The following is a 25,631-nucleotide window of genomic DNA, read 5'->3' on the forward strand; positions in this document are numbered from 1 at the left end:
TTTGGGGGGGTGGGGGGAAGATAAAGTATGTTGAATTGTGTGAGGTGGAGATATCGTTGCTTATAATGGGGGTGGTAATGGGGGCGGTGATGGTGGAGGGACTGCGATGCTAAGATGAGACCATCCGAAAAAAAAATTCAATTTTCTTATTTTCTTATTTATTAATCTCCCCATTTAAAACTCATTCATATGTCGAAAGGGGAGGAATATATATCACATGATCCAAGTCATGACCCAAGTCCTATAGGCTTCTACACAAAAAGTGCTAGACTATCTACTTGAAATCCGAGGGGCAAAAGAACAAGGTGACTAGAGGAAACCTTGCAATGGTACCATGAGAAGAAAAAGGTTCAATTGAATATTTCATTTGACTTCAATGTCCTATTAGGAAGATAGATTTGGAAAAGTCTTGCCTTTAAGCATGGTCAAGGTAGGAGAGAGCATAGCAAAGAGATGGATCAATTAATAAGACCAAAATGCTCTTATCTACGATGAGAGGAATGAAAGAAAATGTCTAATAATGAAGCCTTGGGATGTACGGATGCTTCAATGAGAATCGCGATATACTATCCTTGAGGAAGATGAGCTTGCATGGTTTGATATATTCTACTCAATACCATATGAATGGGTGGATGTGCTCTATGCTCCATACCCCAAAAGGGATGGTAGGGACTACAACAAGTAGCATCATGGGATGTACAACTTTTCTAATATCCTGAATGCAAATGCATCTACTCTAGAAAAAATCTCTTTCTTTAGCTAATGGATTCAAAACCATTATTCAATAACTTCATGTGAAGATTCACTAGCTATCTTCACCTACTGATTAAAATCATTCCAACTCCCTATGAGGATGGATTATTTGCATCATTTTTTAATGCTAATGTTGGGATTGATCATGTTTCCATGGCTTGACTTCATCTATGGATGCTTCTTCTTCCATCATGCTATACAAATTTACTAGAAACAATATTGATGCAGGCTGTACTCACCCATTATACTCCAAGTTATCTATCAAGTTGCGAGAGTCATTGAAGGAATCACTACTCAATAAATTATACTTCTTATACACTTTGCAGCCACTCCTTGAGAAGTAACACAATGAACTTGTAAAACCAAAAAATAATAATAAAATAGAAAGAGAGGAACACAAAAAAGAAAATATCACAAAAGCTCAAAGCTAGATAAATGCATACATAATCATTGTACCTAGAGATGATCAAATTACATGTGTTAGATGGCTTTGTTTAGCCAGCTCTATCACTAAACCCTTGGATCTTTTTCTCTCACCTTAGAGTCTCAAGGCACATCAAGTGTAGGACACTTAGTGCTTTCTCAGATGACCTATCACCCTAGGCATTGCATTTCATAAAAGCCTTACACTCAGTGCTTTCTCAGATGACCTATCACCCCAGGCATTGCATTTCATAAAAGCCTTACACCCAGTAGGTTCTCAAGTGTGAGACAAGAATCCATAGTTTCTTGGAATTCGACCCCTCCCTCAGTTGCATTTATATAAGCGCCCCTCACTACATAGTAAGATAGATACTACCCCTTAGGGAGAGCATAATTTGTCTTGCAGATACCTATGAAGATCCATCAATATGGGTGGCCTACACATCCTTGCTTCCTAATCTATTTTTCTTCTTCAACAATGCTATAAGAGTCATTAAAGGATATCTAATCACTAAAGGATTCTTATCATATACTTTTCTCAATTCCTTAAAGAGTGAGAAAAATAAAGAATACACAAAAAGATCAAAAGCTTCAATTGAAATAAGTATGTACACAATCACTGCATCTAGGTGACTACAAATTAGATACAGTTGGTGTCTTTGGTGAATCAGCTCCTTTTTAACCCCTTATCTTTCCCCCTCACTATATAGCTTTAAAGCACATCAAAGATAGAATATCCCACGCTTTCTCACACAAGATATACCCTAGGCATTGAATCCCACTCATCCATTTACACTTATTGGGTCCTCAAGTGTGGAGTAGCTAGTTAGGATTTCTTAGACGTCTCTTAATTGCACTTACATGAGCACACCTCCCTACATAGTAAGATAGATACTACCCCCTAGAGCACAATTTCACTTACAAGTATGTATGAAGATCTATCATCGATGGCCTACAAATCCTTTGGTTCATAATCTATTTTCCTTCTTTAGCCATGCTACTAGTAGTTTCTAAGAAGACATCATGCACTTGGAAATGAGAATGTGCACTTAGATGTCAAAAAATGATGAAGGTAAGCCTTTTTCCATCAAACAAACAAGCTCAATGCATCCAAACTTCTTTTGTGGAATGAGCCGTGTGTCTATTTCTTTGCTTATGGACCACCTACCCAAAACCAAAAAAGTAATGTATTAGTCATATACCCTTGCAACATGGGTCACAAAATATTAGTTAGAGAGAGAGAGAGAGAGAGAGAGAGAGAGAGAGAGAGAGAGAGAGAGAGAGAGAGAGAGAGAGAGAGAGAGAGAGAGAGAGAGAGAGAGAGAGAGAGAGAGAGAGAGAGAGAGAGAGAGAGAGAGAGAGAGAGAGATTGGATTTTACCTAGTGAGCTTGCCTTAGTGATAATGATAACTCATATATTTTTAAAAAATGCAATCAATGATCACAAGACGCAAAAATGTACTACATATATTAAATGTCTACACTTGGAATTGTATGAAAGGTCAGGTCATATGTTTTTGATAATGAAAAAAAAAAATCACCTTAAGAATGTTATGCCAATCATGGGTCTTAAGAGAAAAGACTGAGTGACATCATTTGCGGTTTGCATGTTTCATAATAATCCTACATATCTTGTAGGCATGTGAATGGAGTGTACCTCTTGTTTATCTTCAATATTTCTTATTACATTAGAACTAATAGAGTAGAAGCATAATCAATGTTGTTTTCCCCTCCAAATGTTTGGGCAATAATGCCAATTTCAAGTTTTCTACCCTTAAATTCTTTTTAGATACCTCAGTTTCCTTGGAACCAATGAGATATTTCCAAAAAGAGTGTCCAACATTCTTGAAAATATGCATTGAATCTAGAAGATGTGTGATCTTTAAATCTCTCTAATACTCCAAAGAGCACCATATGGACAATGAGGAAACCATCACCCGCTTCCCTATGGCTTGTAAATATTCTTTGTTCTCATTGTCACTCATGACCTTCACCAATCTATCAATGAATGGAACTTCACTCCACTTCTTATACAAGTCCATTAGAGTTTGATGTATAGGACATCATCCAATTTTAACCTTTTGATTGAATTGCATGCTTGCATAGGGTCATGTAGTGGATGATCTTCAGGTAGGAAGTGTCAATGATGATGATAACTTTGTCGATAGAATTATACAAAAGCAATCACATTATTTCACCTATCATGGGGTTGAATACAAACTTGAAGTTGATACAAATTGAATAAGTATCATTCACACCTCAACAAAATCCATAACCCAAGTAGTCATGGATAGTCCAAGCTATAAGACTACGAACTTTAAAGCTTTGCTTACCTTTGGGCTTCAACACCTCAACCACATCTATCCGGTGCCATAAAGTATGTAGGTCGCTGATAAGAAGATACAAATATATGTTTACATCACTTACCTAGCATTTATCGAGATGAATAAAACAACATCATGTGCTGCTTAATGCACAAGAAAGGGGACAAGTTGTAGTTTACCACCACAACTAGCCATGTTGACCATAAACTTGAGCACATGAAAGAATGCATATATGTGAATTTGATGTGCAAATATGGTATTCATTATTTTGCTATGTGAAACAGTGTAGTAATATTGAAGTTTGCATCCCTTTGTAATTTTTAGCCCATGCTATTATCAAAGCAACCAACACATCACACATAAAACATATATGATGGCCTAGACAAATTCTTAATACTAAAAATAAAGAAGCATAATGCACTTGGTTTTTAATGGCACCTTACCATTTCAAGTTGATTTATCATTGCTTTAACAGTAGTGAACTATTAACGGTCCAATTCATCTTAAACAAGCAAATTAAACATGTAGAATATAGCAACAATCCTACATATATTTCAATAAACCATAAACTATGGAAAACTACAACCTTTATGGATATGCATTTTAGAAGTAGATTATGATGATTGATATGCCAACATCACCCACATAAGGAAATCCATGCATGATGCACTTCAATCTTATGTTGGTCAAAATGCAATAAGCAAATCGATGAAGAAGAGATCGAATGCATGCACACTATGATCACATGAAGCGAAATATTGATAAACCTAACAAAATAGTGTAAAATTTTGACAAGTTGAACAACATAATAGAAAATTGCTTATGTGGAATAACTCCACATATATGGAATATACTATTCAGATCCTGAGAAATGTTGTGCATGAATTAGGCATGTTACACACTGGGGCAGTGAACAGTAAGTATGGGGAAACCTTTGTTTGCTCATTAAAAAAAAAACCATCCGCTTGCCTTTCATGCTTGGCCGGATGGCTTGATGGTAAAGATTAGTGGTCTTTAGTACATGGTCATGGATCCAATCTTCAGTGCACTCCCTTAGTACATGGTCTGGATGGTATGTGTGCCAACGCATCAATTTTTGGCAGCTATCGTCTGGGTTAATATGAAACAATAACCTTTTTTCCTACGCATTCATTGGTTACTTGTTCAGCCCCCCGAAAGTTGGGCAGACAAGTGTATAACCCCCCCTTACCCTCAAGATTGCATAAACACTTTAAATACCTTCATAAAATTTTAACCAACAAAGTTTGCCCATTACTTGATTGCCACATGTAAAAATTAGAATAATGATTACATAAGTCATCAGAGGACAGATACTACCAATAGATGTAGTACTAAAGCCTACTTTCCAATGCATGGAAATCCTTCTTAACAGTGAACCTATTTTCAAATGTGATTTAGCATGTAGATAATGCCATATAGAGAAAGGAAGAATAATTCTTTGGTGTAGGCAGCCTGCGTAGAGAAACACTTGTCCCCACAAAAACATCATTGAAATCAAATCAACTATTCCTATCTCTTTAATTGATATGCACAATCACAACCATGCATTCTCATAGTTTTAGCAATAATACAAATGAAAAGAACACCTCTTTTTTTTTAACATATTGATATTAAAAGGAGTGGTGCATGTACTACACATTACTTTGATGCAGGTAGTTTTGTGCAAATTAGATCATTGTACCAATTAAGACTCATGGTCACACACGCACATGCACACGGACATGCACACGCACACGTGTGTGTGTGTGTACATACATACATACATACATACATACATACATACATATATATATATGTATACATACATACATACATACATACATACATACATACATACATACATACATACATACATACATACATACATACATACATACATACATATATATATATATATATATATATATATATATATATATATATATATATAAGAGATAGACATAGATTATGTATTTGCACCCTATTCCTATTCTATGTTACATGGCCTTCCACATATCAGAGCCAAAGTATCACTACCTCACAATACTAAAAGGAATACCTAACCATGCATACAACTAACTACCTAACACACACATAGAAACTAAGCATGTGTGTGTATCTTAATAAACTAGTGCAACTAAGTTTTTTTCTTTCTCTATCTTTGTTTCTTTTTTCAAGTTTCTAGTTTTCTTTTTTTGTTTTTATATTGTAAAGTAAAAAGAAAATCTAAGAAAAGAGTAAAACTAAACCTAAATCATCTAAGTCTTGTGACTCCTTTGACTCTAGCCAGTCCACCTAATCTTCAAGTAAAGAAGAGGTCTCAGTACATAGCTCAGAGAACCTAATTCATTAGCAATATCCTCAACAACCCAAAAGTCTTCCCCAAAAATCCGTAGGAGATCAAGCTCCTCTAGTTCCATGAGAAAGTCAATCCTATTAGCACTCCAAGAACAATTGCGTCATGATAGTCACTAAAGTTTGATGAGGAGGAGGCACAATTAGATGCATCACTAGAAATCTATGACTCCTCATGGAAAGTTGTGGTTGCCACATCATCATAATAAAACATTGGAACTAGCGGCAACCCAACAAGCATTCTACCTTCTTGTACCCTCTCTAGGAAAGAACTTAATATAGATAGGCCCCTAATAATCCATAGGAGCGTGCTTGCATCAATATATGTCTCATTCTTCATTTATTTGCACCAGGTGGATATTTATCTATGCTTAGAAAATTAGTGATATATATGCATACCATGGGACTTGCACCTCCACAATGAAAAGTGTTGCGTCAAATAAATCATCTTCTACACCTTCTTCCTTATCCGATGTTAAATATCATGAAAGATGATCCACTAAAATATGAGCTTTTTCTAGATGAGTAACTATTTGAAAATAGGACTCTTGAAATAATAACATTCACCAAATTAACTATCTAAAATTTTTTGCTTTATTAAGAAGTATTGTAAGGTCTCACGATCAAGATAGATAGTAAACGTATTACCCAATAAATAATGACAAAGTTTCTCCACCGCAAATATCATGGACAAACATTCTTTCTTTGTAGTGGTTTAATTCAATACCACATCACTTAAGTTCTAACTTGCATAATAAATTAGATGACCCACCTTATTGTCATTTGCTTAACAAGATGTATCTACATGAATGTGAAATTCCTTCTTCCAATCCAAAGGTGCCAATACTAGTCCTTCAATTATTTTTTGCTTAAGGAATTCAAATGCTTTCTAACATGTAACAAATTTGTTACATTTATCTCGATTTAATGAGATACCTACTTCATCACTACATTCAAATGCTTGTGACAAAAGTGAGGCATTTCTTTTGTCATCCCATAGATACAAAAATCATCTAGAAATAGTCCCATCCATTGATGAAGAAAATCTTGGTATACTACAATTATAACCCTTTAGAACATTACAATTGCATTACACAAACCAAAATGCATTAAAGTAGTTTTAGATTGATCTTCAAGATGAATTAGCACTTGATTATAGCCATAAACTCATCCATGAAAGAATATAACTAACATTCTACAACTTTATATCAAGTATCTATTTTGTAAATGGTAGATGAAATTGATCCTTCTATATCTTGTTGTTAAGTTTTCTATAGTATACACAATTGCAAATTTTCTTTCTATTCTTCTTCGACGCTACCATGATGAGAGATACAAATTTGTTATATGTAACGAGATATATGCATCCCACATGATCTAGAATCTTACTAAATCTCAACTTCCACTAGTTTCACATACACAAGTTAAGTCCTTCATTGACATTAACATATGGGTTATATGCCTGGCTCTAGATCAATATAATGCTGATAGAGTTAAACTTTGATACCTTATATGACCAAGTAAATCCTCCGACATGTGCTCATAACACTTCTTCAAATCATTTTGATCATGCGGTTCCAATTGAGCCCCTAGATTTAGATATTTTCCTTCCGACATTCCTATTTTAATTATCTCCCCTTCCAACTCTTCAATATACAAAAAGACTGTTTTTTGGGGTTTGATCATGGGAATTTCTTCAAATATTTCCATTGAAACATTTTTTAGCAAGCTATGCCCTAAACCCATTTCTTGTGTTTCTTCCCCTACATTTATCGAATGTACCCTATAGGGTACAATAGCTAGATCATCTTCAATATCATCATCAGTAATTTCTATTTTATAAGTGTATGACACACTGGCTAAGAATCGTCTAATATACTTTCCTCTATTTTAACCCAAATCACTGCTAGTAGTTTTTAAGTCCCTATTGGGCTTTACTTTGAAGGAGGCTTTCATAGAACCAATTGTACACAAAATCTGCTCTTGATTGTACAAAGATTGTTTAAAGTAATATTTAATGTCATGAAGAGGACAGGAGAGAGGGAGAAGAAGAAGAGAGAGAGAGTACAAAAGAGAGAGAAAGACTGCAAAAAGAGAGAGAAAGTGAGTGACGAGGAGAGAGAAAGGCTAGAAAAGGAGAGGGAAAGGCAGAAAGAGAGAGGAAGAAGCCATGAGAGCTTGGAGATGAAGATGAAAGGAGACTTGTATTATAATCTGATGCCCAAAAATCAAGTCCCTAACACCTTATATACCAGCCAGTGTAGCTAATATTTTCCCATTATTAAATCCCCCTCTCTTACATTCCATTCCCACCTGAAGGTTTTTGCCCTCAAAAACAATTTGGGCACTTATGATAACTGGGCGAGAGCAGATCAGAGTACTACTCTGCTACATTATTACAGGGGTATACAAATGAATGAAGAGGTATTATTGTGTATGATGGGTCACTGGGGTATGTACGATACATGGGCCTTATTGGGGAATTATAAAAATGAATTTTGACCCAAGTATATTGAGTAAATGTGAGCTGCAGACATCGGATAGCAAACTGTCTACTATAGGGCCATGTTGTAGTAAATCTGTCATAACTTTCTGTATTAGACTCCGATCGGGGTGTGCCATATATCAAAACGGAGCTCTCAAGGAGTACTTTCAGCTCATGTATGATGTCCATTGTTTTCCATAGTATAGAATAAAATATGCTTTGAAATAGAGAGCTGTTTGCAGTCAATCTGAGAGAAAACAGGACCATAGTTAGCTAGATTTAAGCCAAATGTGCTTCTAATAGGTATGAAAACTCTTCCAAAACTGAAGCTGGCCTCCAAGAAGCTTCCTCAAGTGGTAAAACTTGCCACTTAATCAAGTATTCCATGATGGAGTGAGAGTGAAGCTTCTTTTTCCTTTGTCCTATGACTCACTCGGGTATGTATTGAATGATGCCTTCTTCATCTATCGGTGGTAGCTCCTCAACATAATCCACTAATGATCCAATGAAGGGCTTCAATTGACTCACATGGAAGACATTATGAATCTTCGTTGATGGGGGCAATGCCAACCGATATGCCAAGTCTCCCACTCTTTTGACAATTTGGTATGGCCCATAGAACATGTGAGCTAACTTATTGCTGGACCCATCCTTAAGGGTGGCGTATCTGGACTTGGGCACCTTTAAAAGCACCAAATCCCCTTCTTGGAACTCAAGATCCCTTCTTTTGTTATCAACATAAAGCTTTCTTCAAGTTGACTTTACACTGCTGAAGTAAGGCTTGCATTCTATCCAACTCCTCCTTGCTTTGTGGGTTTATTTTATCATTGAAGATAACTGTGGGAAGGGGCACCCTATAGCCGTACAATGCCTCAAAAGGTGAAACTCCAATGCTAGAGTGTGTAGAGTCATTATAGGAAAACTCAGCCAAATGCAACCATGAGTCCCAAGCATTCTGCACATCATAACGGAAATGCCTCAAGTAAGTTTCCAATGACTTGTTAACCCTCTCTATTTGGCCATCCGTCTGTAGATGGTAAGCAGTGGAAGGGGCTAACTAAGTGCCCATAGAGCTGAAAATTGCCTGCCAAAAGTTATTCATGAACTTAGCATCCCAGCCATGCACAATGACCTGTGGTAAGCCATGTAATCTGAAAACATGTTCCATGAATTGACAATATACTTGAGAAGCATTATATTGAGTCCTTGTAGGAATGAAATGGGCTGCCTTGGTGAGTTTGTCCACAACTACATAGATGTTGTTCCATCCCTTCTTGGTCACCAGTAGGCCGGTTATGAAGTCCATAGTAATGTGTGTCCATTTGTCTTCGGGCATAGGCAATGGATGTAGTAAACAAATTGGTTTTAAGGTGTTGTCCTTGTTTTGCTGACATGGCATGCAGCTCAAGACAAAATCTTTTACATCCTTCCATAGGCCCTTCCACTGAAAGCTTTTAGCAATCTTGTCATAGGTTTTAAATATGCCCAAATGACCAACTGTAGGTGAGGAGAGAGGGAGAAGAGGAAGAGAGAGAGAGTGCAAAAGAGAGAGAAAGACTGCAAAGAGAGAGAAAGAGAGTGATGAGGAGAGAGAAAGACTAGAAAAGGAGAGAGAAAGGCAAAAAGAGAGAGGAAGAAGCCATAAGAGCTTGGAGAAGGAGATGAAGATGAAAGGAGACTTGTATTATAATCTAATGCCCAAAAATCAAGTCCCTAACACCTTATATACCAACCAGTGTAGCTAGTATTTCCCCATTATTAAATTCCCCTCTCTTACATTTAATCTATTCAAGTTCCCTAAAGTTCCAAGGTGTCATTGGGTTGAACCATGTAAGTTATAGTTCCATCTATCTCCATAAGCAGTAAAATCCATTACCATTTCTATTCGAGTGAGACAATACAAACTTATGCATACATCGTGTGTACATCTTTCTCAGTTTAACTTGGCCCCTAAAAAGTCTAACCACCTAGAAAACAAGTATGCCTTCTCTTTAGTTCCAACAAAATCCTTAAGGGAGTGATCTAGCCAAGGAGCACTAGTAGGAATCTTCTCTTAAACCCTAGATTCATTAAGGAGAAATAGACTTTTCTATGTTCCTGACTTTCTCCTTTTGCTTATGATCAAATAAACATTTACCAAGAATAGACAAGACTTGTTCTATTTGTTATACGTCACTACACAATTTATATTCCTCCTCCTCTAAATACATCTCTAAAAGCAATATTTCTTCTATATATAATCTTTCCCTAAATTGAAATTTTGGCTTTTCTTTTTGAAGCTCGAGATTTTTTTCCATTGCTTCATTCATAGCAATCACTATTTCTTCTCACTAATGTCTCATTTAATTTCTTCATTATTATTCTATTATTAAAATGTTAGAGCTTTGCCAAAGGAAAACCATAAACATATCAATACTAAAGTGTTGGGGAGGATCATTGAATAGAATTTCCAAACATAAAGCAATACTTTGATCGAGTTTTAGCACACTCAAAGCTAGTGAATTTCTAATCATGTTAACCTAAAATTTGTCAACTAACCAAAAATAAGCTGCAAGAATGTAATAGTTTGAGTGCAAATCATTATATGGCCAATTCTAAGTGTGATGTTTTGACTTTCTTGACTTCCTGTACATTAATTTTGGAAAATTTAGACTATCAAAAGCAGTGTCTCGAATAAAATAATCTATATCTCATACCCCGACACCTTCCAAGATTGATACAATTGCGAATATCTCTATACAAGAATTACCACGTGCACAGTGATTATGACTAGTAAATCCAGAGTACATGTATAATACTTAAGCAAGTTAAGACTTGTCATTTAAGAGATAAAGGCTAAGAAAAGAAAAAATCTTTAAGCTTTGAAAAAGCTTAATAAAGAGAAGAAGTCAACGACTAGATTGCATCACCCCCTTTCAAAACAAATTTTAGCCTAAGATGTCCCTTTTCAATCTCAGCAAAGTAGAACACTCTAGCAATCTTCCCCTTTTCTTAGTTCGACAAGAGGCCCAAATTGAAGCAAGATCACTCGAAAGCCAGCAAGCCAATTAGTCATGGCATCTCTGGAAGTCTCTTTGGACCTCAAAGATCAGATCACTAGCATTAGATTGCATCTTGAAAGCTTCTAAATAGCTAGATTGGCAAGATACCCTCCATAAAGAACTCCTCTTTTTTCCCACAACTCATGAGACCCCCCTCACTTCAATTTAATTATAAATATGGGGCATGAGGAGTTGTTGAGGACATAAGCTAGAAGTAGGGAAAGAGACTCTTTTTGAATCAAGAGAGAAAAGCAAGAGAGAGAGGTGACACAAGAGGAGAGTGAGAGAGAGAATTTCTTAGTGCAAAGACAAGGGGGATACTCTACTGCCCTTCTAAGTTGGATCCAGTCTCTTCTACCTTCATTCCCTTGTAAAATCAAGGCTCCACTCGATTCTTCTCAATTCATATTGTCGCCATCTCTATCAATCCAATTGAGACGGCCCATAGCTCTATTATCAAAGTCTTCTTTGCAATTCTTGATTAGAGACAATGGGCCCAAAGAAGAAGATTATGAAGGCCACGAAAGCACGAGTTGCTAACAACACTGTGGGTACGACCACTACAAATGGAATGGCAAGTATCAGAATTACAAATGAAGTGGTGAATAACAACAACAACCAAGTGCTTGTCGTAAATCCCCAAGTGCCATATTTGACTATTATTTTAAATATTAAATATGGCAAATAGATAATCATATCACGGGCTAGTAAACAAAAATTACATCCGTAAGAGTAGGATTTTTTCATATAATATCATGCATAGAAATTCTAAAGAAAATTCTTAATCACAAATTCAAAGGATTAATTACACAATATATGCTAGGAATAGGACGTAGGGAAGATACTGCATTACCCAAAAGAATTTATGATTTTATTGCATCAAATAGGATTTTACCAACAACTAGATTCATGGACAAATATTATTACAATAAAGAAATATTTAAGTAGTTAAAATTTTGAATCCAATTTGTATTAAACTGATGGAACCTTCGATCGATAAATACAAATGCTAATCCCTTGAAAAGTCTTGAGATGGAATTATTAAAATACTTTCCATAATATCCAAGAGTTTTGAATATAGTGAATTATCACTAGACAAGAATCTACAAAATTTGTTAAGAAAAAGAAAAAGATCGTCATAGGAGTTTGCTCTCAAAGATGGAAGTTTTGGAAAAACAAACTCTTCTTAAAATTTATGTTGGGCTAGATCTTAAGGGGAAGAGTAATATGAGAGTATTATTTGAAGATATTGCCACTTATACTAAGTTTAGCCCTGCTATTATTATTCTAGAAAAAGGGTTTGTCTTGGAAGTAAAATCATTAAAAAATTATTGTATAATACATTTGAAGTTTTTAAGGGTTGCAAATTAGATTTTTATTTTTCTTAAATTTATTAGGATAAAAGATGGATAATCGAGTAAAAGTATTCCGATGGACACAAAATGTTGACTGAGGCAGTTTTCCTTAATGGTGCTAGACCTCTCCAAGGTCAACATGAATAAAACCTACTCCAAGGGTTTTTTGTTTTCATGTTCGTGAGTATGGACTAACCACAACGCACATTAGGGGAGTTTTGAGGTCTCAAAAATGCCTTTTAGGAGATAGAGAGAGAGTACTCTAGACCAATAGGGGTAGAGCCTCCATAACGAAAGTTTCATTTTAAAAAATACAAAACATTATTTAGCATATATATATATATATATATATATATATATATATATATATATATATATGACTTTGTATTATCAATATTTATTTTTAACCTCTTATATTTGTGATTATGACATACTTTGCATTAATGATATACAATCCCGGCCACTTTTATTTAATGATATGTCTAGATTAATGATAATGACATGTTTAATCTAAATTCAAATTAATAAAGAGCTTGGCACTTATTTTTTTCCCTCCTTTCTTTTATCCCTCTCATGTTTTTCCCTCCTTTGCAATAGCTCTGTGTGTGTGTGTGTGCGCGCGCGCGATGGATACAAAAATTCGACTTTCAACAAGGCGTCCAAGCTCTCGAATCACATCTATATCAGTGTTTAACTCATTCCAAAAAGATGGAAGATGGATTCCTATAATCATTAGCAAAGGCAATTGGATCACCATGCAACAGGAAAAATGTGGGAAAAGGCAAAGATATGAGAGATCATTCATTGTAATATCCTCGTGGGATCTCTCATAGGAACCCCCCTCCCTTAATAAATAAAAGTAATTGAAATTTGTTTAAATACCCCCCCCCCTTGTCATCATCGAACAAGTGGCAAGGGGGAGACGGCGTGATGACATCAAGGGGGAGGAAGCAGGCGGCATTGGGAGGAAGAGGTGATGAACGACAATGAAGAAGAGGATGACATGGAGTAGGAGTGGAAGATGATGATGAATTGGAGGCAGAAGAGATGATGGCGATGATCATGAGAAGGGAGGAAGGAGGCGATGATGCAATGAGGGAGGAGAAGTTGATAATGACAATGATGGAGGGGTGAGGCCACGTGGCAAACCCCCCCCCCCCCCCCCCCCTTGGGCATAAAGGCCAGTTCATAGGCAGCTAGGAGGCCCCAAAACTCCCACCACCATGCACGACTTCACTTCCTCCCCACCACTCTCCCTATAACCCTTCCCCCCCCTCCCCCCCCTTGGTGCTTGATAGAGAGAGAGGGAGAGAGTGACAGAGAGAAAGGGAGAGAGAGAAGGGTGAAAGAGAGAGAGAGAGGGAGAGATAGAGAAAGTGATAGAGAGAGATAGAGGAATATTCCAAGGGTCTCCTTCCTTTCCCCTCCTTAGAGGGTGTCCATATGCGCTCTTCCCTTCCCCTCTTATTCGCGAGCTTAACCCCATCGCAATAAAAGAGATTTGCCTCGGCACGCCATCTCTCCAATGAGAGAAAGAGAGAGAGAGAGATTTATAAGCTAAAAGTATGGCCCCAAAACAAAGGGTGACATGCACCAATGGCAATCCTACATGCAACAATGAGGCCACCGATCAAGGCATTAATGTTAATACAAAATACAACGTTTGGTATGGGTAATTCATCCCCGAATACCCATGTACTAATTTCCATCTCTGTTATTCATTGAGACATAGGTATGCGCATGAATTCATTTTAACAAGTAGCTTGAATTTATTTCTCAATAGCTAACAAACTCATAGGGGATCATAGGACAATTCTTTTCACGTCCAGTTCTCCATAACCATAAGTGACCTTGCATAGATTTATGCATATAGTGCATTGAGGTTCACACAAATCCTTGTATCCAAATACAATCATTGCATCCCGATGTCGCACGTGATTTGTGCACGGGGGGGAGGGGGGTTGGTGACAATCGCTTGTCACACAAGGACGCTAAGGACATAACTCAACATAAATTCATGGATGTATCCTTGTAGTTCATTTTGAAGAACATAAAGAAGTTGCTCATTTGTTGTTGATTGGGAGAAAGAAAGCCAGAGAGTTCACCTGTATGTCATCATAGATATGAACCTAAAAGAAGGAGTTAAGCTTCCTTATGTTAAGAGATTCCAAAGAGTTAAAGTATGTCAAAGCATGAACATATTGAGTACAAAGAGGTCAAGGTTTAATAATAAGGGAAGCAAAGCTAAGAGGCTTTGTTTTATACATCAACGAGTTTCATCAAACATATGATCCTTTATGAAGTAGGGATTTTAGAAATCCTTTCTTGTTGTCTTCACTTCCTTGCAATTGGGCTTTAGCTTCAACATCTTCATGCTGACCTCTTCGATATGAAGAACTCTTCACCAAATATCAAGGTAGAAGTCATCGTCTTTATGGAAAATGTCTTTAATTTGTTTCTACATTATTGGTTGAACTCCGCAAAAACTAGCTCGAGTGTGATGATGAGACGTTCTCCCCCACACTGAATGAATTCATAACTTTGCTTTCTGAACCAGTTTCCCATCATGGGGACTTTGTGTCATCATGCCATGCTTCCGTAGGGGTGTCCCAAGCCAAGCATGTCGATATGTACACAATTTTGGTGGGATTCATGAGCTCCTAGTTCTTTGTGGCTTCTCTGATGAGGTGCTCCGTGTTAGAGAAGATCATAAATGAAGGGGTAGTGTGGTTGCCTTGGTTGTTTGGCAATGTTCTCCACCCGAAGTAATTGAGTGTAGAGCGTTAGTCAAGAAAGCTGCCAAATCTTAGGTTAATTGATTGAGACTTTCTCGACTGGTGTGGTGAGCGTGGACGTGTGGGAGGCACTATCAGAGAAGGTGGTGCACCAATGGCCACACTCGTACCACCGCAAGGTTCTCCAATAATCAAGACAAAGTAGCAGTGGTGGCAAAAGTCGCAGATCAAGCGCTCCTCATTTGCAGCTACTGTTGCATCTTCATCACCTCGTTTTTCTTCGTAGCGTTGCTTTTCTCGGTCTCTTCTTCAACATGTCGACTCTCTTCATCACCTCGTTGTTGCAGTTATCGACTTCAGCCATCTCCTTTGCTACAGGTCTTTGTTATTCCACACCATGTCTTCCTCCCTCTATCATCGCTTTTATAATGAACCTCCTCCTTGAAAAAGCTTCAAAAAAACCATCAATAAAAGCGTGTATTTTTCTCATCGTTTAAAGGTTTTATATGAGGCTTTTTTACCACCTTAGGTGTCTCTTCCATCATTCATTACACGAGCATGATGACAACCCGTTGACCACCAACTCGCCTCCTCTAACACTCTTATGCTCCTAATTAATTACCACTCTTTTATGTCTCAATAAACTTGCATAGAAAATTTGATGTTGTAGGCTCCATGAACATGCTAACCAGCTTGTAGTTTTACTCCCAAGATAGTAGCCCTTCTTCAAATACGTGCAAGCTCTTCAAGCAAAATACAAGCATGGGTTTCAGTCTATAGACCCTACCATAATTGATGTTGTAATCTCCACACACATGCCTAAACTTGGCACATTGTAGCTAGCTCATGTTATGGAATTTTCATCAATTTCAAACAATAACCTGAAAACATATAGATAGAAACCCAAATACAAGCTCGCATAATAAGCACACCAGCTCCTCCAACTACAACATAGTTAGTACAATCTTGATTCTTCACAATTTGTTTTCCTCTTCTACATATCAGCCTCATAAAATGGATCTCTATGTACACAAGATTCAACTGTATAGATGTGTGGATCCACTCTATGTGTACATGCTCGAGAGGTCCAACTCTGACATGTGAAGAGAGAGATTTTGTGTGCTTGAATCATTTACATGCAAGGGACTTGATGACAGTCATCAGAACACTCAAAAATGACTTCACAGTGGTGGACGCATAGCGTCACAACAATGCTGAAAGATCCTCCATAATATCCGAGCATAATAACCCATCATGAAGACCATCAGTATCCTCTTTATCAGAATCATGCTCCTCACTCTTCTTCAAGTATGTAGTCATCTCAATGTCGGAAAGTAGCTTGAATCCAGGTTGCTTTTCCCGGTTTGGATTCTTTGTCTTCAAGGCTTTTTTATCTTCTTGTACTTTAAGCTTCTGAACTTTAGCCATACTCGGCTCTAGTTCTGAATAAGAAGGCTAGGAAACTGGATCATCTCTTTTTCACTTCTCCTCAACAAGCACTTCGATTCCTTGAGATTTTGCCATTATGGAAGAATTTGTAGGGGTAGATGAAGTTGGGGCTAAAACTGGAGCTGTGGGGCTGCTACTGCTCTCTTCTAGTCATCTTATTTTGAAGGTCTTTTAAGTTCTTTAAAAATTTCTCCTTCATATCTTCCACGGTCTGTATTTCAAATGGTCTAATAATGGTAGCAGGAATAGCCATAGGAATAGGCATAGACATAGGCATAGAAGTAGGCATAGACACAAGATGAGAAGTAGGAGAAGAAGTGGAAGGAGCAACAGGAGAAGTAGGAGAAATCGAGGTAGGAGAAGACATCTCTAGAGGTTTTTGCACACCGTTCTCCAAGTGAGCCTTCCATCTTCGCCTCTTTGTCAATGTGGAAACCGCATCAACCGCATCTTGCCAATCTGTCTTCAATCCCATAGGCTGCGTACAGTCTTCAAGAAGCTCTCCCAACTTGTCTTGAAGTGCAGGATTAGTCGCCTGCAAGAATAACTCCACTTTCTCTAGGTTTAGAGCTCATTACTCAAGTGTATCCAACTGGTTGTAACGTTCTTCAAACTCATGCAATAACTCGGAAGCAACAAGTCCTTTGTTGGGATGATAGACCCATTCTTTGAACATCTTTCACATAGCAATACCATAATCCTCCAGAAAATATTCATCTTTGAGCACCTTCTTGAAAACATTCCAGTTTGAGTCTTGCACAAATAAGTCAGTCACTCTGACCTACAAAAAGTAGGCATGACAAGTCGTAGGAAATAGTTGCTCCAATTGGTAGGAACTCCAAAGAAGTGCATTTGGCTTTCAAAAGCTTTAAGATAGGCAGAGACATTCTGGCCATACTATAATTTAACTCACTTACCATAGCCTCGATTGCCTTGGTTGCACCATACGTATGCTCTTGTTATTGATGTAGAATTCCTTGTTCATCCAATTGTTGCTGATGTAACTGTTGTTGATGCTGCATAGATAACTGCATTTACTGATTCTGCATTATAATGACTAAAGAAAGAGTTTGCAATAAATTCTTCATCTCATCGGTTGAAAATGAAGAAGCACTCGATGATGAAGTGGGTGGAGTATTCGAAGATTTTCCCATCTCGACAATCAGAAGCGATGCTTTCACGTCGGGTTCACCAGATGTTGCACATGATTCATGTGAGGGGGGGTTGGTGATAGTCGCTCGTCACAAGGAGGCTAAGCGAGATGAGAGAACTAAAGATAAATTCATGGATGTATCCTTTTATTTCATTTTGAAGAACATAAAGAAGTTGCTCATTTGTTGGTGATTGGGAAGCAAGAAAGGTAGAGGGTTCACGTGTATGTCATCATAGATATGAAGCTAAAAGAAGGATGTCATCATAGATATGAAGTTAAAGTATGTCAAAGCATGAACATATTGAGTATAAAGAGGTGAAGGTTTAATAACAAGGGAATTAAAGATGGGAGGCTTTGTTTTATACATCAAAGAGTTTCATCAAACATATGATCCTTTATGAAGTAGGGATTTTAGAAATCCTTTCTTGTTGTCTTCACTTCCTTGCAATTGGGCTTTAGCTTTGACATCTTCATGCTGATTTCTTCCATATGAATAACTCTTCACCAAAGATCAAGGTAGAAGTCATCGTTTTTATGGAAAACGTCTTTAATTTTTTTCTGCATTATTGGTTGAACTCCGCAAAATCTAGCTCTAGCGTGATGATGACATGTTCTCCCCCATGCTAAATGAATTCATAACTTTGCTTTTTAAACCAGTTTCACATCATGAGGACTTTGTGTTGTCATGCCATGCTTCTGTAGGGGTGTCTCGAGCCAAGCACATTGATATGTTCACAATGTTGGTGGGTTTCATGAGCTCCTAGTTCTTTGCGACTTCTCCAATGAGGTTCTCCGTGTTAGAGAAGATCATAAACGAAGGGGTAGTGTGGTTGCCTTGGTCATTTGGTGATGCTCTCCGCCCGAAGTAATCGAGTGTAGGCCATTAGTCAAGAAAGCCGCCAAATCTTAGGTTCATTGATCGAGACTTGCTCGGCTGGTGTAGTGAGTGTGGACGTGTGGGAGGCACTATCGGAGAAGGTGGTGCACCAATGGCCACACTCGTACCACTGCAGCTTTCTCCAATCAAGATGAAGCAGCAGCGGTGATAGAAGTCAAAGATCAAGCACTCCTCATTTGCAACTACTATTGCGTCTTCATCGCCTCATTTTCCTTCATATCATCACTTTTCTCAGTCTCTTCTTCAATGCATCGACTCTCTTTGTCACCTCATTGCAGTTATCAACTTCAGTTGTATCCTTTGCTGCAGGTCTTCGTTATTCCACACCACGTCTTTGTACCTCTATTGTCACTTTTATAACAAACCTCCTCCTCGAAAAAGCTTCAAAAAAGCCATCAATAAAAGCATCGTGTTTTTCTCATGGTTTAAAGCTTTTGTATGAGGATTTTTTACCACCTCAGGTGTCTCTTCCGTCATTCATTCCACAAGCATGATGATGACCCACCTTAGGTGTCTCTTCTGTCATTCATTCCACAAGCATGATGATGATGGCCCACAAGCATGATGATGACCCGCTAACTAACTTGCCTCCTCTAACACGCTCATGCTCCTGATTAATTACTACTCTTTTAGTGTCTCAATAAACTTGCATAGAAAATTTGACATTGCAAGCTCCATAAACATGTTGTCCAGCTTGTAGTTTTACTCCCAAGATAGTAGCCTCGAGAGGTCCAACTCTGACATGTTAAGAGAGATATTTGTGTGCTTGAATCATTTACATGCAAGGGATTTGATGACAGTCATCAGAACACTCCAAAGTGACTTCGCAGTGGTGGATGCAGAGAGTCACGACATTTCAGTAATGCTAAAAGATCCTCCATAGTGTTTGAGCATAATAGCCCATCAAAAAGACCATTAGTAAACTCTTCATTAGAATCAATCTACTCACTCTTCTTTAAGTATGTAGTCGTCTCAATGTGGGAAAGTAGCTTGAATCCAGGTTGCTTTTCTGACTTTGGATTCTTTGTCTTCAGGGATTTTTTATCTTGTACTTTCGGCTTCTGAACTTCAGCCATACTCAACTCTAGTTCTGAATAAGAAGGCTGGGAAATTGGATCTTCTCTTTTTCACTTCTTCTCAACAAGCACTTCGACTCCCTGAGATTTTTCCATCATGGAAGAATTTGTAGGGATAGATGAAGTTGGGGCTAAAATTGGAGCTATGGCTGTTGTCTGTTGCTCTCTTCTAGTCATCTTGTTTTGAAGGTCTTTTAAGTTCTTTAAAACTTTCTCCGTCATATCTTCCACAGTCTCTTCCACAGTCAGTATTTCAGATGGTTTGACAATAGTAGTAGGAATAGATATATGCATAGGCATAGAAGTAGGCATAGACACAGGATGAGAAGTAGGAGAAGAACTCGAAGGAGCAACAAGAGAAGTAGGAGAAGTCGAGGTAGGAGAAGACATTGCTAGAGGTATTTGCATACCATTCTATAAGCGAGCCTTTCATCTCCACGTATTTGTCAATGTGGAAACCACATCAATAGCATCTTGCCAATCCGTCTTCAATCCCATAGGCTGCGTACGGTCTTCAAGAAGCTCTCCCAACTCATCTTGAAGTGCAAGATTAGCCGCTTGCAAGAATAACTCCACTTTCTCTATGTTTAGAGCTCTTTTCTCAAGTGTATCCAACTGGTTGTAAGGTTCTTCAAACTTACACAATAACTCGGAAGCAACAAGTCCTTTGTTGGGCTGATAGACCCATTCTCTAAACGTCTTTCGCATAGCAATACCATAATCCTCCAGAAAATATTCATCTTTGAGCACCTTCTTGAAAACATTCTAGTTTGAGTCTTGTACAAATAAGTTAGTCACTCTGACTCGCAAAGCAGGCATGACAAGTCGTAGGAAATAGTTGCTCCAGTTGGTAGGAACTCCAAAGAAGCACATCTGGCTTTCAAAAGCTTTAAGATAGGCTAAGACATTCTGGCCATAAAATAATTTAACTCACTTACCACAGCCTCGATCGCCTTGGTTGCACCATGCGTATGCTCTTGTTCTTGATGTAGCATTCGTTGTTGATCCAATTGTTGTTGATGTAACTATTGTTGATGTCTGGTGCACAAATCGGACGTTGTATGTGCGCGTAGTGAGCGCCAGAAGATCCCCAAGAACAAAAGAACTCTACTTTTGTACAAAAAACAAGGAAGAAAGCTTGCACGACATGAAGTAAGAGACTAATTGGGTACAATTTCCCCCCATGCCTTGTGTGAGCGCTCCACAAAGCATGTATTTTATATATTATTGATCTCCAAGCTCAAAAAATAGCCCAATTTACAATTAGCACGCTTTAGCTTTTGTGTTTGCTTTTGTCCCACTAAAGAATTAAAGCTATTGGGTGCCCAAGGAGTCAGGCGGTACCCAAATACAATGTCCAATACAAATATTTAAATCCTGCGTATGCACATACAAAAATAATAAATAAATGTCAAATGCTTCAATAAATAAACGCGTCAAAATATTGGCGACATGCCTAAGATGCTGGAGCCCCAAGAGGAACACCAAGGAAAAAGGAATTCTCTTGCAAGAAAATCTATCTTGTAACATCAACAAGCTTTTATTTCATTCTTTTGACCATCAAAACAAAGAAAACTGCAATTCTTCACGTAGCATCATAGTAGATATCTCCCACGGATTTATCTTTAACAAACTTGATCATGTTCTTCATATTCTTCATATTCTTCATTAATAGACAAAGAGAACACAACTTTTCATGGAAAGAAATCACATAGTATTCATCTTCATTGTCTTCATAGTCTTCTCCCTCATAGAAAGATACAATGTTTTACATAAAATTGACTATCTCTTGCATATGATCTCTCTCACAATAGTATGCTCTCAATACTATATCATATCCTCACTACAATCACTCAATAATCACTCACAATAATCCTCATTAGGTCGTGGATACACCTCCCAAAAGGTATGTCAGATGTGAAAGGTCACCAGAGACTTCATAGTGTCCTGTGAGATTTGTCTTCTGCCACTGTCTTCTGTAACCTTCTGTGAATCTTCTGTAAATCTTCAGCAGCTACTTCTTCACTTCTTTTAGCTTGGATAAAGCTTCCATTCATCCTTTTCCTAAGACAAGAACACCTCCCAAAACATCCATACATCCATCATAACACTCAACAGAAACAAACAGAACAGACCACAGAACAACAGAGCAACAGAACTACAGAGCTACAGAAGCACAGAAGCTACAGAACTTTACAGAAGATCAACAAAACCCATAAAAGCCATAAAAACCAAAACAAAACCAATTCAATCTCTCATAAACCTTTTCACACCTCCTCAATCATCTCTCAAAATATCCATTCAACCATCTCAACTACCAAAACAGAACCAAACAGAACAAAACAGAAAAAAATCAGGCCTTACAGAACCATACAGAGAGAATTACAGAACTCTTCAGAACAACATATTTCATCAAAAACCAACATCTTCAAAACCAACATACTCAAACCACTCCAAACACTTCAAAACATCTTCAAACTCAAACAATCAACCACCAAAAACAACCATTCAACAATAAAAAACAACAAAAAATCAGCCCAAAAACCAATCATTTCCACAGTCAACATATCCCCACACTTAATAAGGAAGCATCCTCGCGACCTAAGAAAATGGAAGAATAAAAGCTCTATGGTCTGCTAAAAAGAATCTTCAATTCAGCATAAATCACCCACTTTTATCACGACCCCAACATATCAGCTTCATAACCTGGATCTGAAACACATATGAAAGGAAAACCAATAACACAAAAAAAAAACCATTCCAATATTTATAAAAACCAAAATAACTCAAACTATTAAAGGATATAAAAGTTTTGTATCCAAATCTGCAACTTCAACCATGTGATAACCAACTGCATCAATCTTCACAGCTTCATCTTCATCAGCTCCACACAATTGAAAAAAACATCACCCAATACAAAAAATACCCATATACAAATATAGTTTGAATGGCATGGATCCCCAAAAATTGGAGAGCAAAAAGAAATTTTCCATTAATAAAGGAGGAATGATACAATGAGGAAAAAGCTCCATTGCTAAGTAGGATGAAGGTATTTCTTCTTAAACTGCATACTAAGCTTTAAACGCTCCAAAGCTTTACTCTCATGAACAAAATGCTGAGGCACATTCTGGAGGAACTGTAAGCAACACATCCTTTCCAGTAAGATGAGGAACCTAGTGGGGAAGGCCTGTGCAAAGTAGTACAAAACATCCATCTGAGCAACAATCACATCTACATTTGGATTGATGAGCAACTGAGGGATACTCTTTTGAGTATTCGGTTTTGACTACTGATGCATGAAAGCAAGATACCAACAAAAATGAGCTGCAAGGTGAACAGTGGTATCCTCAGAAGTAGCATGCACTTTGGCAAAATGAAGGTAAGAGTTCGAACATGCTGCAGATGTATCCCAAGACCCTGGAATGAGAGGCCAGGTCCTATCACACAATCATGTAGCATCCATTGTCTTCGACGGAGTATGTCACTGTCATATCCAGCACTGACTGGGGAGGAAGATTGATATAATCAGATGAAGGGGGCAATGGAATAAGAGGAGAACATTGTAAAGGAGGATAAGATAAAGCATAAAAGGAAGGAAAATGGAGGGATAAGGAAGATGGCAAAGATGGAGAATTCAACAAAAAGGTATGAAGGGAATCCACTGAGAAAACAGAAGGAATAGGAGGAACAGAATGTGGAGGGTCAGAAGGGGTAGGTGATGATGTAGGATCAGCAATAAAAGGACATGTAGTAAAAACTGGGATATGAGGAAATCTAGAAGGAGTAAAAGATAAAAGCGGAATGGTATCACGACTTGAGAAGAGAAGAGAAATATAATAAGGGAAAGAATATGCCATAAGAGAATAAGAAAGGAGATCACCAGGATCCAAATGATAGATAGAACAATGGAAATTAAGGTCCTGGAAAAAGGAATCAGTAAATAATGGATGATCAGCAATAAAGCTCAACAAAACTGAGATTGTAATGGCTGAATATCAGATTTATGAAAAACACTCTGAAGACGACGAGGTTCCAAAGCGTCAGCCTCCAAAGGTGGATGCCAAGTATGTCCCTTACACCAAGATGTCTGCTCATGATAATACTTCAAACTATTTGCAAGAAGGATCTCAGCTGAGTGCACATACATGACTGCATGTAAGATGACATCCCCCACATAAACATTCAAGTCCTCTTCATCAGGAATTTGCAGATGTCCGACAAGATTCATGAAAGATAATAACTGAACCTCATGGGAAACCAACTCATCCACAAATCTATCAAAAACTGCTCTCAAGAGACCCGCAGACCAAAGATTTGACCACCCATCCTTTGGAGGTTCCAAATCCACATTGCTTAAGGAGATATATAAGGCAAACTTCTGCTGATTATATTTGATCCAAAAGGATGGAGGAGGTGACACGAATTGAGTATAGTAGGTAAAATCTTCCTGCACACAGTTCATCCTCTGCTGAAGGTGTTCCACTTTAGCAGAGAACCCATCACATAATTTAGCTTTATGGTGCAACTGATCAAGCTCTCCTTTGGAAGATATGACTGAAGAGACAATAGGAGTTGGAGGATGAACAGAAAGAACAGCCACTTTTTGGTTAAGTTCTTCAATAACTTTCTGTTGGGACTCTACAGTTGCCTGAGAGTGCTGCAATTGACCTTCACTAGTGCCAAGTTTACTAGCCAAAGTGACCATTTCCTCGAGGGCAGATTTTTTCTCAAGCTGCAAGGATGCTTTCTCCTCTTCCAACTTAGCAACCTTAGATTATAACTCTTGGATAGTTGCCTTCTGGGAATCCATTAAGGATGTGGCAGCAGTCATTTGAGTATTAATATCACCAAGTGTAGCCCTTTTTGCAGACAAATCCTCCAGTGCCTTAGTCAACTGACTAGTCAAGGAATCCACCTTGTCTTGCAAGGAAGTATAAACACTGGTATACATTGTCTGAAGACAAGAGGTAAGGGAGGTTTCCAGAGTGGATTGGACATTTGAAACTAGCTGTGAAAGCATAGGTCCAGATAATATAGTATGTAAGGATAAAGGCATCTGTTGATCAATTTGTCCTTCCTTTTGGGCTGAAAATAAATTAGAACAGGAGAGGAAAGGAGAAAGGGCACTACCAGACACAGCAGGAACAGGTGTGGGTATAGGGGAAGCAAGTACAAGATGGTTGGAAGGACCCTTTGTACGAAGGCGTTTCTTGTGAGAAAATATAACAGGGGATTCCTCATCTTCTGAATTTGGTTGCATAGGTGGAGGGGAAGGGACTGATGGTGGAGGCTGTGACGGTAAAGGAACAGAATCAGGCACTGGCACACCACCAGGAGGAGGTGCAAAAGTGATAATGCACTGTAAGAAAGCACCATAGGAAACATTAATGATCTGACCCTTCCGTACACGCCGGAAATGTTGATCCATCTTGGAGAGTAAGAAGCTTGCCCAGTTGAACCTAGCACCCTCTAGGATCTTCACAGAAGCTGTGAATAGTTCCTTGGAAAGATACTTAGAAGCTGACTTACTCGTCATAAATCGGTCCGGGAGGAAATGACATAACTGCTTCCATACTGGAGAAGA

Source organism: Lygodium microphyllum, chromosome 6 (genome assembly GCF_053477565.2).
Source record: "Lygodium microphyllum isolate KBCC chromosome 6, Lygodium_microphyllum_v1.1.10, whole genome shotgun sequence".
Taxonomy (NCBI): Eukaryota; Viridiplantae; Streptophyta; class Polypodiopsida; order Schizaeales; family Lygodiaceae; genus Lygodium; species Lygodium microphyllum.